Below are 17,119 nucleotides of genomic sequence, written 5' to 3'. Positions count from 1 at the left end.
TTCAAGGTCTCCCATTTGATTTCCTCATTACTCAAGCTACTATGTTTGGGAAGGCCATGAGTGAGGATGCCTTTGAGGCCATATTTGTACTTCTCATCTATGGGCTAGTGTTATTCCCCAACATCGACAATTTTGTGGATGTGAACGCCATTAGGATTTTCTCTACTCTTAATCCCGTTCCTACTCTGTTGGGTGACACTTATTTCTCTTTGCATATGAGGAATGCAAAGGGTGGTGGTACCATTGTGTGTTGTTTGCCTCTGTTGTACAAGTGGTTTATTTCGCACTTGCCACAGACGCTCGCCTTCAAGGAGAACAAAGGATGTCTACGGTGGTCCATGAGACTTATGTGTCTCACTAATGATGATATCTTTTAGTATAACCGTGTATATGATGGTGTGCAGATTATTGACTCTTATGATGAATTCTCCAATGTGCCTCTTCTTGGTACATGTGGTGGGATTAACTACAACCCTGTTTTGGCACGTCGTCAGCTTGGGTTCCCCTTAAAGGATAAACCTAATAACATATTGTTAGAAGGTGTGTTCTTTAAAGAGGGTAAAGATTCCCAAAACTTGAAAGGCAGAATGATCCGTGCTTGGCGCAAGATTCATAGGAAGGGAAGAAAAGAGCTTGGTCTGAAGAATTGTATTACTTTGGAACCCTACACCTCGTGGGTGAGGAGGAGAGCTTCTGAGTACCACATGCCATATGACTACCCGAGACCTACACCTATGGTTATGGTTGGGCCTTCAACCCTCCCTAACCAAGGAGTAGAGGAGTTGAGAGATGAAGACCTCGCGTGCTTGGGTCCGTGAGCGAGAGGAGCTACTTCAGCAGCTTAGAGATAAGGATACTTCAGCAGCATCAGGTTATCGACGAGCCTGATGATGTGGTGACTTCTCTTCTTCCTCAGTCATCCAGGTTTTGGAAGAGGAAGTATGATCGACTCGCCAAGGAGAAAGAAGATATGGAGGCAGCCTATGAGAGAGAGGTGAAGAGGCTTCGTGCAGCTTATCTTCCGGTCTCGAGAGCTTTGGACGATTGCTTCTCGGGTTCCATAGGATGTTCATTTTCCTTCTCTATTGTATTGTATTCGGTTACTAAGACTGTACTGCTTTGGTGTAAAAAATTTTCCAGATATTATTGATATGATTATTCCATATATGTCTAAATGATTAATATTTTCAGATGTTTGCAAATAGAACTCTAAAAGTTCCTCTGATAAAAAAAATAAAATCATATGCACAAGCATTGCATGCATCATGTGCATAAGTAGGTTTTGTTCCAGGGATTCTTGTTCAGTGGTCTAACTCTGTGTTCTTCATTTATTTCAAAGACAAGCTGACGCACCAGTACTATACTAGAGCCAACTCATCAAAGCTAATGGATCACCTAAAGCAAGAAAACAGAGAACTCAAGGAGGAAGTGGCAAGATTTACTGCCCTGATGGAGTCATTATTGGCAGCCCAGAGGACGGTCATTTCAGAGGTTGCTTCCTCTATCGTGCCTGCTGCCAGTACTCACTTTGCTCCGTCTACTATGCCAGTCGGGTTTCCCTGGGGGATGCCCGCCAATTTTGTTCTAGAGGGTCCCGCCCCAACATTTGCTTCTTTGCCGGCATCTAGCCCGGTCCTTGCTGTGCCACCTCCAGTCGTGCATACTTTGCCGAGAGTTGATGACACCATTTACCACTCTGAGCCATCTGAGGGCCCAAATGTGTACGAGAAAATGGACGTTATGTGTAGCGGGGTATTCGTTACCATTGGAGATATTGACTAAATCCAAGGTAAATCATACAAAGTCGAGTCGCCACCGCACTTCTATTTATCCAAAGGAATGGTTAGAAAGCGAACAAAAACCTAATAGTTTTAACAAAAACTAGTAAAAGAAACAAAGATCTGGGTAAGGGGGTTGGTTATGCAATGGGAAGGTGTTAGGCACCCAAAACATCCTAGGTACTCCTTGGGAGACCTTTTCACACTTGTTGCAAAGGTTATTGTTTTTGTGAAAATTTTATTTGTGCAAACATGATTTAAGAGATGAGAATATACAAGTTATTTACATTTTGTGTTTGGATGGATAAACCCATTACCTACGTACCCTCTTATAAAAAGATTAGGATCAAAACCTCGTAGTTCGGGGTAAAAATCTCAAAACAAATTGGTGAATTGATTGGTCCAAAAGCCTTAAGGTCTTTTGTTATCAAAGGGAGAAAACTCAACCAAACCACAAATCCACCATGTGAGGATAGCTTCAACACGCTAGTGAGGGGTTAACCCTATAATAACCATGGAAGACTCATTGTCCATCACTAAGGATAAAGGTGAGTATTACATCTACCACAAGGATAACTCAAACCTAATAGCTAAAGGTTATGGAAATTTTTGATTAAGAAAAAGGCCATTGAGGCCACAAAAGGGAAATTTGAATGGGTTATATTTACCAATTAGAAGTATATACAAAAATGGTCAAAGTTGACTTAAAAGTTCAATTCAAAATGAGTGTTATGAAAAGAAAGTTTGAAAATCAAAAGCATAAGGCTTAGGTTTCTAATGTTGAAAACAAAGGTTAAATGTTTGCACAAAAAGGGGTTTGGCTTAGGTTAGGGTGGAGAGATGAAGAAGAAGGGCTAAGTCCTAAAGAGAAAAAAAAGGTGAGGGATATGAAATGAAACCACACTTGGAGTTCCTCTCTTGAGATCATATTGATGATCCAAGTAGCTCCCATCCTTTGGAATAAGCAAGCACAAAGTAAAAGCAATCAAACAAGTCTCATAAGAGATCCTCAATGTATCTTGTATCTTCCACTTAGATGAACATGGTAATGATCCTCCAATTAAGCTCAAATGGAAACTCCTAGTTCAAGAGCACACACATCAAAAGTTCCATGGGGTAAAGCAACCTCTTAACCAGAGACCAGGGAAACAACAAACTAATAGGGAGATTAAGACTCGATCCTAATAGTTGTCATGCAATCAACATCCCTAAGTTGAGGTCTATAACAAGAACTTAACTCACAAGTAAACAAACATCACACACTATATCCATACAAGAGGCTCAAACAATGGGTGGGCTTTAGTCAAGAGGGGTTATGTCAACCTCGACAAACAAGCCAAACTGTAAAGGGTAATCTGTAGCTCTTAACCACTAACATTGAACGTTAGGGTGAAGCTGATCAAAGTGGTAATGAGGATGAGACCTCATGCTCTTAACCCTGGCTAGGGTGAGCTCATGACAAAGAAAGCGTGGGGATCCAGAAAGTGGGATCCTTTTCCACTTGACAGACTCTGGAAAATGATCTGAGGCACATGTTCAGAAGCATGAGCACGTAGTGCGAGCATAAAGAACGACACACTGAATAACGGGGGATTGGCTACTAATCCCTTTTATCCGTCAATTGCCTCAACTCTTGGAGGTCCTATCAGATAACACATGCCTCATCTTGGAGGTCTTTGAGCACAATTTTAAACAATCACAAACAGAGCCTCTAAAGGAGGACTTGCCAGCAAAATGCCTGCCAAAAAGGTGACAGGACTTCAGACTACATGAAGTAAGAAGCTAACTACCTGAGTGGTGTATCAACCACAATCCAATAATCAAGCAAGAGCTAAAGCAAGCAAGTAACTAAGGTACCTGTACAGAGACTAAACAATTAGTACTTCAGTCATACAACCAGAAAACAAACAGTGAAACCCTCTAACAATTACACAATTCAGTGCATAAGTGCCCTAGCACTCAAAGGAGCTCATGAGTTCACCACATCAATTAAAACCCTACAAAACAACAATAGGTCAGTACTCAAATGCATTTGTATCCCACAAGATCAATGATGAGTATCCAAACCTGAAACACAAGTGACAGAGTTAGTTTATGTATATCCAATCAACACAACAAAACACCAACAAACAATGTCATAAAAGATGAATTCAAAACCTAACCAAATAACCAAAACAGAACCCAATCTTCTACACACTACACATTCAAACACTCCTCAAAATGTCCTCAAAAGGACCAGCATCAAATCAAAAATCAAATGCCTCTAATTGCCTATGCCATGCAATGACCAAAAATAGGCACAAAATGAACTTCCAACTTAGAAAATTCATATCAAACCAGAAATGTATGCAATGACTTTGAGATTTTTTGTACAAGTTCCTCATGTCATGAATAATCATCATGCAAAAAATCAAATCCAGAATGATGCAAATGCTATGTGAACAAAAATGCACCAATTCAATGTCAAAAATGTGACACAAATTGTCACACTTTTCTCTATGTGTCAAAAATGATGATAACATGTGAGAAAAATTCCAAACCAGTGACCAATAATTCATATCATGTATGAATGTCAAGCCTGCAAAAAACTGGATCAAAAGGCTCAACATAGAGAATTTCACAATGTATTGAAGGCAATAGGTCAAATTAGAACAATGTTCATTCAAAAATTCACAAATAAAAATCCAGACATCAACAATTCATGAAATTACATCACAAAAAGTAGACATCCATACAAATCTATGAAAAAAAATTGGGACTCATTTGGATCATTTTTGCATTTTTTATGAATTTTTCAACTTGAGAAAAATAATTGAAATATCAAATGAAAATGGAGGGAAACAATTAATTCAAATAAAACTCAGAAAAAACATGATCCGTTGGATGTGGCGCGCTCATCAATCCAACGTTCCTCATTCAAACGGTGAAACGCACCGTTTCACTAATTAACATCAGCATGCTCAGTCAGCGCTTCAACGCACGCGTGGCCTGGTCAAAGAAACCTCACCCAATCACATTGCCATGCAGTGCACACATGGAACACAGTCAGCTAAACCCTCACAAAATACAGACGCCGGAGCTACAGCTCTGGTCGTCTTCTCCGGTGAGACGCAAGGTGGCTCCGCCGTGAAAATTTCTAGAAATCCACAAGGCATATATCATTCGACTCCGTTTTCAACACTGAATCCAAATATCACATCAATTCAACCTAATTCCTTCTAGATTTTGCAGATCGAAGGGAAACATTTTTGAGATCCAAACTTTTAGTTCACATAACAACCTCAATTCTCAGCCAAATTCAATTCTAATCATATGTACATGCTTTACTCAACGAGATCTACAAGTCTACAACCTAAAAACAGCAAAAAGAGAGATCGAAATTGAAGTCACCTTGGAATGGAGGTTTCTGTTCACGCGTTCTCAAGAGCTCCAATGCTCCAGATCTTCTCTTATGATCTTCCTATGAAGCTTTAAGCAAAATTGAACGGTTGAATCCTCTTGAATCTACTTCAATTTCCAAAATCCATTGCCATGTTCATGCTCTTGTATTGCTCGATTCATTGATGAATTGTACCAAATAATGGATGAATCTTGCTCAGTGAAGCACCAGGAACAAAAATATGCAATGATCTTGGAGCTTTGTGTGAAGAAAATCCAAATTCGAAGAGAGAGAGAGAAATTTTGGAGAGTTCTTGAATTTTTGATCTGAAAAGTTCTGTTATCGCAGTTAGGATTAGGGTTTGGCCTTTTATACTTCATGCTAATGACCATGCTAATCCTCTTTTCCATTGGCTAATCATGATTAGTGAGTATTGAAGCAAATTGCAAAAATGCACATTAAGCTAGCATGGCCATAATGCACGTGTTCTTTCCCATGTTAAGGCTTTAATCCACTCAAAATTATCCAATGATCATGATTTGAAGATCAATTTGCTTGCATCTTAAGCCAAAAATGAATCTTGAATATTTTCTTCAATTTGCACATGTGTGAAATAATGAATTCATGGTCATGATTCCTTTGCATAATTGAGCCAAATGCTGTCAATTTGAGATGTCTTGAACATGAGAAGCATTTTACAAAAAGAATGAACCAAATTGGAGCATTGTATCAAAAGTTATGCCATTTTGAATTTTCATGTACACCTTGTGATCAAATGACCATAACTTCTCAACCATTCATCATATGGACATGAATTAGGACATTTTGGAAAGGGGAGACAAAGATCTAAAACTTTCATGTTCACCAAAAATCCATTTGAAACTTCTTTTACATTGACAAGTCAAGTTGAAAGTGGACCAAAGACATGCCAAAATTGGAAACTTTGAATTATAGGTCATTTTCCATTTTCAGTAACTTTTGCCATGACCTTTGAATCTTCAAGATGGATGTTTAGAATGATGAATAGACCCCATTTGAACATGATTGAGGTGTCTCAACTCATTTCCCCACATCATAGCCCTCAGTTGACTGCACAGTTGACTTTTTGGTCCTCAAATGACCTTGAAATGTCTTGATTAACTTGAGCCTCTACCACTTGGTGAAATTGCTTCAAAATGAAACCCAAGAAAATACCTCATCTCTTGCACAAAGGATCTTCTTGAAGCTCTTGACCTGGTGATTGCTAAAGCTACAAGCAAAAGATGTTAGTGACATATTTTTGTGCTTTTGGTTAGTGAATAAAGATGAGAAAAGCAATAATATACAATTCAAGCATGCTTGGTGATCTCAAACCACTCACAAGAGATCCCTACCCAAAGGGAAAGGGAGCCAAGATGCTCAATGATCCTTGAGGCTATGCAATGCAATGTTATGATGCCATGAGGGATCTTAGGGACAAAATTGGGGTCTTACAGATGCCCCTATTTAAGGTCATTCTAGCCGGAGAAGTGAAGGTTAAAATATTCGTCTCAACGAGGTAGAATGGGCTTAAATAATAACAAAGAGACAAAGTTTGGTCCCTTAGAGACCTCATAATACAAATGTATGTATGCGAAACAAACAAACTCTGTGGGGATATGTGTCCACAAAGAAGAAAACATCAGAAGGAATTTGATAATCCCTATGAGTTATTCACTTCATGGGGAAGGGACTCTACCGGGGACTCTTATGGGGATAGAAAAGGAGATAAATTGCGCGAGCAGGTCATGACTCAAAGCTGGGGAAAAGAGTTTCCAAAGGGAATAAACCCAATGGAAGGACATCGAGTTGACTCGAAGGTGCATGTATTGGGGAATATGCCAACACAACAAAAGGCGATCCACAACAGATACCTCGCCAGGGATGTCTAAAAAAGACTCTCCTGGGGAAGCAGCGAGATGAGGTGTTACCGGTTACTCGGTAACAAGCTCAATGAGACATGTGATCTGATCACCGGTATAAGGGTGAGAGAACAACAAGCTCGGGAAGAATGAATATCTAAGACCGGTATAAGGGTGAGAGATATCAATCAACCAAATCATCTGAGGAAGACCTAAAAGGTATATCTCAACTCAGGAAAATCTGACTCCACAGGGGACCAAAGTCAAAATAGGGAGCAGAAGGAAGGAATATCATGGATACCGGTTACTGGGCATATAATAGGTGACCAACCACAGCATGAATTGGGGAATATTCCCAAAACACTCATCATCCAAAAAGAGGGCAAAACGCAAACTCAATTATGGGATGGACATTCGATTCCACAATAGGGATACAAATCTTACTCGACTGGGAGAGCACTGAGGATCTCCTAAGTATCCTTTCGTCATTGTGAATGTTCACTTTGTTTAAAAACAAATTATAAAAAATTTGATCGTTTAAAACAATGATATTTTCTTAATCAAAACATGCAAAACATTCGTTGAATAGAAACAGATAAGAGTGCCAATAATTGGGTAAAAGGCTCAAATTTATTTGATAGAATGGTAGTCTGCGAATGGCAAGACTCCATAGATCTTTACAAATTTGAAATTGGTGATATATATATTGGAAAAGGGCTACATTGAACATAATGACCATTTCTCCACCAATTCTGAATCCGATGTATTTGAAGCTTTGGCTGATAATGAGCAAGGATCTCTGACGGACAACAGTTGTAGAACAAAGTCTTGTCAGGACGCAGTTACTTGCCAAATCCCTAATTTTTGCCTAGATTGCCCCAGGATGAGGTACTCAATCTAGCGGGATACATATATCATTATTATATATTTTTTGTGTCTCTAACTTTTGCCTGGATCTCCCTTTCAGGTTTTCAATCCACCGAGACGCTCATTTTTGCCTAAGCCGCCCTTTCGGGTTTTCAACTTAGCGAGTTATTCAGTTTATTTTTATTTTTTAGGCGAAGTATTTCTTGACTGCATCTGAATTTACAGGACGAGTGAAATCCTCCCCATCCATAGTTGTAAGTATCAAAGCACCGCCTGAAAAGGCTCTCTTAACAACATATGGACCTTCATAGTTTGGAGTCCACTTGCCCCTGGAATCGGGCGCGAAAGACAAGACTTTCTTGAGCACAAGGTCACCTTCTCGAAACACACGAGGCTTGACCTTCTTATCAAAAGCTTTCTTCATTCTCTGCTGATATAACTGACCATGGCACATGGCAGTCAATCTCTTCTCTTCAATCAGATTCAGCTGGTCATAACTGTCGCACCTCGAAAAAATGGGAATACGACTTCAAAGCGAAGCGCAATCGCACGCTCGCAATGATGGACTGAACAAAGTCGCCACCGAACTTTATTTATTCTAAAAAATGGGAAAGGGAAAATATCGATAAAACCCCTAAAAGAAAGGATAAGATATGGTCATCGCAACCAAATCAGGGTTCGGGAGTCGATTACGCAAGGGGAAGGTATTAGCACCCCTCACGTCCGTTGTACTCAACGGGAACCATTAGGTCAGTTATGTGCGTTAGTGTTAATTGAAATGTTAGGCTTTTCGAATTATTAGGTGGGAAAGAAAGAAAGGATGAGAAGAGAATGTTTTTGGATTTTTGACGAAGGACTAAACCTAAGTTTTTTATTAGTGGGACTGACAAGATTTACAAATCCTGCTCCTACGTATCTCAACAGAGAAATCAAGGCTTACGTAGTTCTGGGTAGAAAAATGTTTGTTTGTTGGTCGATTTTAGCGAAAGCTACTTTGTGTCAAATCGACGAAAACATTGTTGGACTACCCAAAACAGATGGAAAAACATTGTCTTGCATTGCTTTGAAACAAAGTACCTTTCGTTTGAGAAAAAGGTTTAAGAGTCAATCGCACGGTGGCGAGAAAAGAAATTGATTGGTTCGATGTATTTTGAATAATGGCGAGAACTTGGATGATGAGCGAGATATACATCTCGAATCCTAGTCTCAGGAGTGCACGATATACACCATGTTCCATTTCCATATTTATTGAAAAAGTGTTAAGGTAGGAATTAGGTATTTTGAAGTTTGAAAGACGAGTACTTGTGACTTACAAGCTCTTACAACTTGGGTCTAATACTCGGGACTACGTCTGGACATTCCACCCAGGCAGTCTGTTTCTTTCCAATATTGCTAAGAAAATGATTCGAATATTTACGAATATTTTGGAGGGAAGACGAATATTTATGGCTTGCAAGCTCTTACAGCTTGAGCCCAATATTCGGGATTACGACTGGATATTCCCTCCAGGTAATCTTTTTCTTCCAACTTTATTAAGAAGATGTTTTGAATATTGGAGTGTGAAAGAGAAGACGAATATTAACGGCTTGCAAGCTCTTACAGCTTGAGCCTAATATTCGGGATTACGACTGGACATTCCATCCAGGTAATCTTTTTCTTCACATTTTATTTAGAAAATGATTTGAATATTTGAGTGTTAAAGAGAAGACGAATATTTATGGCTTGCAAGCTCTTACAGCTTGAGCCTAATATTCGGGATTACGACTGGACATTCCATTCAGGTAATCTTTTTCTTCACGTTTTATTTAGAAAATGACTTGAATATTAGAGTGTTAAAGAGAAGACGAATATTAACGACTTGCAAGCTCTTACAGCTTGAGCCTAATATTCGGGATTACGACTGGACATTCCATCCAGGTAATCTTTTTCTTCACGTTTTAGAATAGATTTTGAATATTGGATTAAAATAATCAAAGTACATTAAAATCGATATTTAACAATTAAAATAAAATTAAAGGGTAAACATTAGGAGGGGATTAAAACAAAAATGTGAAATAGAAATTAAAGTTTTGCAAAAATCAAATATGGCACACATGTGGGAATTGAACCCAAGACCAAGGGCTTGCCAAAGGATCCCTTTACCAACTCCACCAGACAAGCATCCTTATCATATAATCTCAAGCGCTAATACATAACAAAAAAAAAACAAACGGACCAAACCTTTTAAATAAAACACAAAGTTAAAACAGTAGCAGGTCCTTTTAAACAGATTCATTTTAATGCACACCTGCTACAAGAAACAAATAGATTTAACCTACTGCAATGAAAAAATGTTCCTTCTATGGACCGTGAACCGTACATCATCTCTCATGCAATCCAAACAACAACAATCAACAAAAAAAAGTTTCCGGAACTCAAACTCCTTTCATTTTCGATATATTTCTTTCCTAAGCAAGTCAGCTATGAACGCACCTGATGTCGAGTGACAATGTTATGTGATTTCGATGCTAGATTCTTGGACCATGTCGAGAATGGTTATACCGTGGTGGCGGTTTTAGTGACGTCCCTATTGTTTCAGCTTGTTATCTTTTCGAGCACCAAAGTCTTCACCGAGTGAGATGAATGGCAACTCCAGATTTTGTATTGCTGTTACCTAACAACAGACTAGCATATCCATGTCATCGAAGAGGTCGTAATGAGAGCCAAAGTGGAAGATGCGATGGTTGCTGGGAAGAATGAGATTTGGAGTGGGTGGTTCAACGGTAGGATTTTATTTTGTGTGAACAGTCGGCTCTTTGTGTTTTTGCAGAATTCTCTCTCCCTTGTTAATGATTAGTGGCGGCTACTCTAAGGAATTAGGGTTTTTCAGCTTTTTTCCCTTATGAACAGTGGCCTCTCTTATATATCTCTCATCTCCTCTGCTCTGTTTCCTGCTATGTAGTGGAGGTACGGAGGATGCTGTGTAGTGGAGAGGCTTTTTTTGTCCTCACTCCAGCTTGGTGGTCCCTCTCCCAATTCTCTTCATTTTGAAGACTTTACTCTTGGTAAGAAAAACTTTCACCACTGTAACTTACTTAGCTGAAGAGTTTGCATTTTTTTTGTTAAACTGATTTTTGTGTATTTGTGTCGCAGCAGCTTCGATGTGGATTTGGTTGAAAGTCTGCATCAAATATTGCAACATATTCATAGTCTTTCACATAGCCATAGCTCATTGTAGAATTAAGACTTCCAGCTCTGTATCCAGTCCTGATTAGGCGATGCCGATAGATTATGTTGATTCTCTTTTGGTTCCACTTAGACACCTTGGCCTTAATTAACCATTGTATGCTTTCGTTATCAGAATCGTCACTTGAATCAGTAAACGATCCCCTGGCCATCAGATAACTCCCTCTTCCAATACTAGGAGCAAATCACAATTATCGCCGTAACCAACGGTTAAGCATTGTGATTCCAATCCATTAACAGATCTTACTACGATCCACATGATTCAAGATCGATACGGAATCCATGCTATGCTTAACATTCAGGCCATGTACAAGATGATATCCTTAATCCTGCAAAACTTCGGCAACGGCACAACTGTATTATGACCCGAAATCCTGCAGCAGAACCATCATCAATTATCGCAACCTCCAAATGTCGTTCCAGCTTGGACCTAAACGAGTCCGCTTAGCAATAGCCTCATGACCATTGGCCAATTGTTCATTATCATTTGTGCGGCTCTTTATCAAATCAACAATTCCAGCCTTCTGCAAGGGTGCAACACGGCAACAAAGTACAACCTTACAGGAAATTGCAAGGTCAAAAAGCTCTGACTCCAGTTCCTTCTCCAAAATATAAACCAAACTATTCCCATCAATTATGAGTGCCAATGGAGTATCAGTTCCTTCTTCCTTCCCTGGATTCCATTTGGGCAAACTCATTGACTTTGAACAATTAGGAATATCAAGAGCACCATGTTCAACATTGGTTTTATGCTTCAGATTCCGACGGCCTCTACTTGAACATCTCACAACATATTTGGCTATTGCATCACCCAAAAGATTTCTGCATTCCTTATATATTCGTATATTCTCCTCAACTGAATACAGATGATTATTCTGTTTTTCAACAATGACATCGCTTTTTCCTGACTTACGTGCTCTCTTTTTCTTAGAAGGCGGGCTTTTCAAATCCGAGTCACTGATTTGGACCTTTGATGTAGCTCTATCTGTAGATCGGTTTTGGTAAAATATCAGAAGAAAAGACCACTGATAATACAGCCAATAATGTCATTGACAACTCAATCACCCTGTTCACATCAATTTCCCTTGGTGCAGCAATTTCCATATGCGGCTGAGGGAGCACAACTGCATTATTATCATTACTATCATAGAAGCTGATTTCTGGCTGCAAAGAATTTGGCACAGGCCCAGGAAGCATCATATTACCATTGTGACCGGGGAGGAATTTTCCACTCTTAGGTTGTGATGGAAGCATCAGATGAGAAACCGGCATCGGGAGCATACCATTTTCTTGATAGGAACTAACATCAGATAATCTTTCAAAGTTAACAGGTTCAAACAGAAAATTCTTTCACTGGCGATAGACTTCTCTTAGTTCACTGTCTGGACACGCATACGACATAGCAAAATCTAAGCCATTGTCAACATCAGAAGCATGCTCCCCTTCTGCATCAAGTGAAGCCTTGAAGGTAGGAATTTCATTACGTTTGCAAAATAATACAGCCTCAAATTCAGCTACTGACATAGTCCACAACACTATTCCTGAACCAGGACCCACAGATTGTAAAAAAGATAATCGGTCCTAACTATCTGGAGCAGGAACTCCGGTAAATTGAGCTTTCCTGGATCAGCAAGCTCATTATTATTCGCACCGACGATGGTACTAAATCTCTCCCTGTTCTTGTCACCACTCCACACTGCAGTAGTAGAAGCATTATGAAAATCAGCAGCACCATAACTTCTAAGGATCTTTCCAGCTTTGGCATCGACTTCAAATACAGTGCTTCTTTTGGATCCAAGTATAACAGCTCCATCTTTAGACACAATAGGTGTAACAGCAACATAATCAGCAACAGATTCCTTAAGCCTCATTTTGCCAAAGTGTGTATCGTGGAAGATTAGGAGCAGCACTGACTTTTGAAGGCAATGAGTGATAATTGTCAGTTTTTGTGGACATGGAATGTGAAGTTGAATCTTCTTTAATAGTTGAGAATAGTCTATCACAAGAATTAGATGATGATCTCCGTGCTTCTTTCTACCTGTAGAAATGAGATTCTTCCCCATCATCCGCTAGAATATCTATATTTGAATTACCCAAGGAAGGCACAGTCTTGCACTTAGAGGTATCAACTATTGATTTTTCAACTGATGCAACTTTTCTTCTGTGTTCATGGCCACTCAAATTTGACGCCAAATCATGAGATGTGTCAGATTTAGTTCTTGGAACTTTTGATTTAAATTCAAACTCCTCAGAAGTGTTACTAGACTTTTTCTTGCTTCTTTTACTTGAACTAGAATTCCTAACTTCAATATTGACAAGGCTTTTCGATTCCAAGCGAGATGAAGGGGGAAACACGGTTTCATTTTCACCACTGTCTTCAATCTGGTAGCATCTGCCAATGCAGATCTTAGAACACTTCCAGCAGGAATTTCCCGAATACTTTCCAAAATTTAGAACTCACCAAGCCAACAAAGTTCCACATATTTTGATATGGATTCAATGCGGATATTGGAATTATTCTTGGAAGATGGAGTTGGCTGTCATATGTGAGGCTGAAGTTGGATGATGATTTGGCATATTAATTGGAATTGGTTTTTTGGAAGTTTTGGAGTGAGTTCGATTTGGTCTAATTCTTGCAGGGCCACAGTTATGTTTGCTGTAGTGACAATGCCGAGATTCACTTACGGTAAGCTTTTCTTCTTTGTTCAAGCTTTTCATGGCATATGACCGAGTTGGTGAATTTATGCATAATTGCTGCATTTGATGTTTTCTCAATCTCTTCCTCTGTGCAGCCTTTAGCGTTATCACGTTCAAGAAGGGAAGCTTGACAGCGCCTTTTAGCTCCGTCAAGTAATTCAACCAATCGAGACTGTCTCGGTGCTGCGAGTCTGGAATCGTTTCCCATCGTCGCCAAGAACAAGGCCAAAACTACATGAGTGCATTTTGGATATCCATTTCCATCCTTTGGGAGTCATCCTGCACGCATGCAAGCCTTAAAGAGCATGTCAAAATGTTGCCACTTCCCAACATCTGTAACATATATATTCCATTCAATATTTTCGACATTCAGACGGTACCAAATTGATGTTAGATCAGTTGAAGAGTAGTTGTAACCACCATCTCTTTTCACAGCAATCTCTAAGGCAACAGGTTGTTCTTGAGCATGAAGCTTGGTGATACCTAATTCATTGCCACGGCATCCACATAGCAAAGAACTCATATCCCTCCTCCACCACCTGATGAGCCAATACTGACTGGTTGATTCCACCGTTTATCACGAGCCTATAAGCTACATCGGCAACCGCAAAGGGATGTGGATTTAAATCAACAAATGCTGCTCCTTGGTATAGAAACAGAAGCCATTGTGGAATTGGTCTCTGAGAATCGGGCTGTAATCTGTGATGTTGTTGATGTGAAGAGTTAGGACCTGACTGATGTAATTCAGAAACACTACAATGGTTTTCAGCTATTGGTGGCCTACTAACATCATCGGGCTGAAAAAAAGGTCTTGAATTTAAATTGGAAGGTGTTTGCAAGTTACTGTTAGCCCAAACTGATTTGTTTGCTGCCATCAATAGTTGAAGGTTGCTCATTGTCTGTGATGGAAAATGGGGAGTTCTAGCATGGTGAAATTGTGACGGATACGTGAACGCTCCCTCCGCCATAGCCAGACTTAGGACAGTACTTAGAGGCTGTCTTGGAGCTTGAACGTGAAGGGTGGAGTATGCCACATTTCATGACAGTAGGTGATCCAGCATTTTCCTGCTGCTGAAGGTTTAATTATGCAGCATTTAGCACAAGAACAGAATGGAACTGAACATCCTGTTCTGTATTGGTTCTCTCTGGTTCCACTCTTTTTAACAGAACAAATTTTTTTTTCACATTTTGCCATGCGCTTCAATGTATATACATAGAGAGAAAGTAGGGGTTAGGATTCCTGAATGATCTTCTCTTCATGCTCAAGTAGCCGGGTGATCTCATTAGGAATCTCTTCAACATCATCTTCCTCTGCCTCAAATACAGGGAATTCAAAATTGGGAGATGGTGTTGGGTCATTATGTTCAATGGGTTTAGAAATCAGCCTGCATAATGATTTTGGATATGAAAAGCTTTTAGAATTCAAATAAGGCAAATCATTATGCATATGAAAAGATCGATTTTATTCTATTTTTAGGTTTTATGTGATCACCAATTTCATGCAAAAGCGAAAAGGGAAAATAAATGGAAAAACAAACATTTAACATGAATTTATTGAATGAAAATATCATTGTATTTATGTGCCATCAATGTCATCGCTCCACCTTTTGGCATGGGAGAATGGTTTTTAAACAAAGTGATTATTACGTTGACTTATGGACAACTGTTGGAATATCCACAGCGACCCAATTGTTGCAGACCCCACCAGGGATGATGAAGTTGCCAGAATCCTTTGTATCTTCTTCTAAAATGGAAGCGGCCTCCTCATCTAGACCAGTGTGGATGAAACCTACACTGTTGAATAACCCTTGCTTGTTGAGAGTACCAGAAGAAAAGCATATGCCAGCCCGGGATTCGTTGTCTTCTAACTCAATCATTTTTCCTAGACCAACAATTGCACCACGCTCAATGGCCAACTTTGCATCTTTGTAGGAAGCAAATGAAGGAGCTCTCTTCTCAACAGGCTCAGCTATAGATAACGCTTGGAAAGGAGTTCCAATCTCAACCTCAGCATCTATATAAGAGAAGGAAGACAAATGGCTAACCAAGAGAGCCTTTTCTCCCCCTACCACCACCAGTTTCTTGTTCTTCACGAATTTCAATTTCTGGTGTAGGGTGGATGTCACGTCGCCTGCCTCGTGAATCCATGGTCTGCCTAAGAGACAACTATACGATGGGTGAATGTCCATAACCTGGAAGGTAATATGGAAATCACTTGGTCCGATCTTGATTGGGAGATCAACTTCCCCAATCACAGTTTTGCGAGACCCATCGAAAGCCTTCACAACTACTCCATTCTGCCTCATGGGAGGCCCTTGATATGATAGTTTTGAGAGAGTGGGCTTTGGCAATACGTTCAATGATGACCCAGTGTCCACCAGCAGATTGGACATGGCGTCGTCTCTGCAACCCATAGATATATGCAATGCCAAGTTGTGGTCTCTTCCCTCCTTAGGGAGATCAGAGTCACAAAAGCTCAAGTTGTTGCAAGCAGTAATGTTTGCAACAATGCTATCGAATTGCTCCAAAGTGACATCGTGATCTACATATGCCACATCCAACACCTTCTGCGGAGCCTCTCGGTGTGGTTCTGAATTTAAGAGTAAGGATAACACAGATATTTTGGATGGCGTTTGTAGAAGTTGGTCTACAACATTGTACTCGCTCCTTTTGATGAGTCTCAGCATCTCATCACGGTATTCTTTCACATTGCCACTCGGGCCAACAGAAGTAGGAGTTTTCAGTACGGAGGAGGGCATAACAGCAAGTGCCGGATTCGAAGAATTCACAACATTCCCAATCGTGCGTTCAACCAAATCAGCATTAATTTGAGGCTTCGGCGGTGCTGAAAATACACGGCCACTACGGGTCAAACCGCTAACATCGGCAATATTCACAACAGAAGAAGAGGGCAAGGACACCTTTTTCCCATTCTCTACTTCTACGGTGTTGTAGCGATAGGGAACTGCCTTTTTAGAGGAGTAAGGCACAGGACCAGCAGGCTTAATGATCAGAGCGAGAGAAGCCTTCTGGTTGCTACCATTGTACTTGATGATAACAGGCTCGGGTATCCGGAACACTGGGGAGATCACGTTGACCTCAGGCTCATCTTCATCAATATTCCTGTTTTGAAGGATCTCAATGACTCCTTCGTCCAACATTTCCTGAACATCCTTGCGCACCTGACAACAACCCAATCGGTTAACAGAGCAGACTTGGCATCTATCATGGTCATGCTCATAATGACTGTAGTCACACAACAAATGATGCATCTGGACCAGAGCTGTTGAATA

The sequence above is a fragment of the Lathyrus oleraceus genome, chromosome 4, assembly GCF_024323335.1.
Source record: "Lathyrus oleraceus cultivar Zhongwan6 chromosome 4, CAAS_Psat_ZW6_1.0, whole genome shotgun sequence".
NCBI lineage: Eukaryota > Viridiplantae > Streptophyta > Magnoliopsida > Fabales > Fabaceae > Lathyrus > Lathyrus oleraceus.
The sequence above is the reverse complement of the archived record's forward strand: the minus strand, read 5'-3'. Positions refer to the sequence as shown.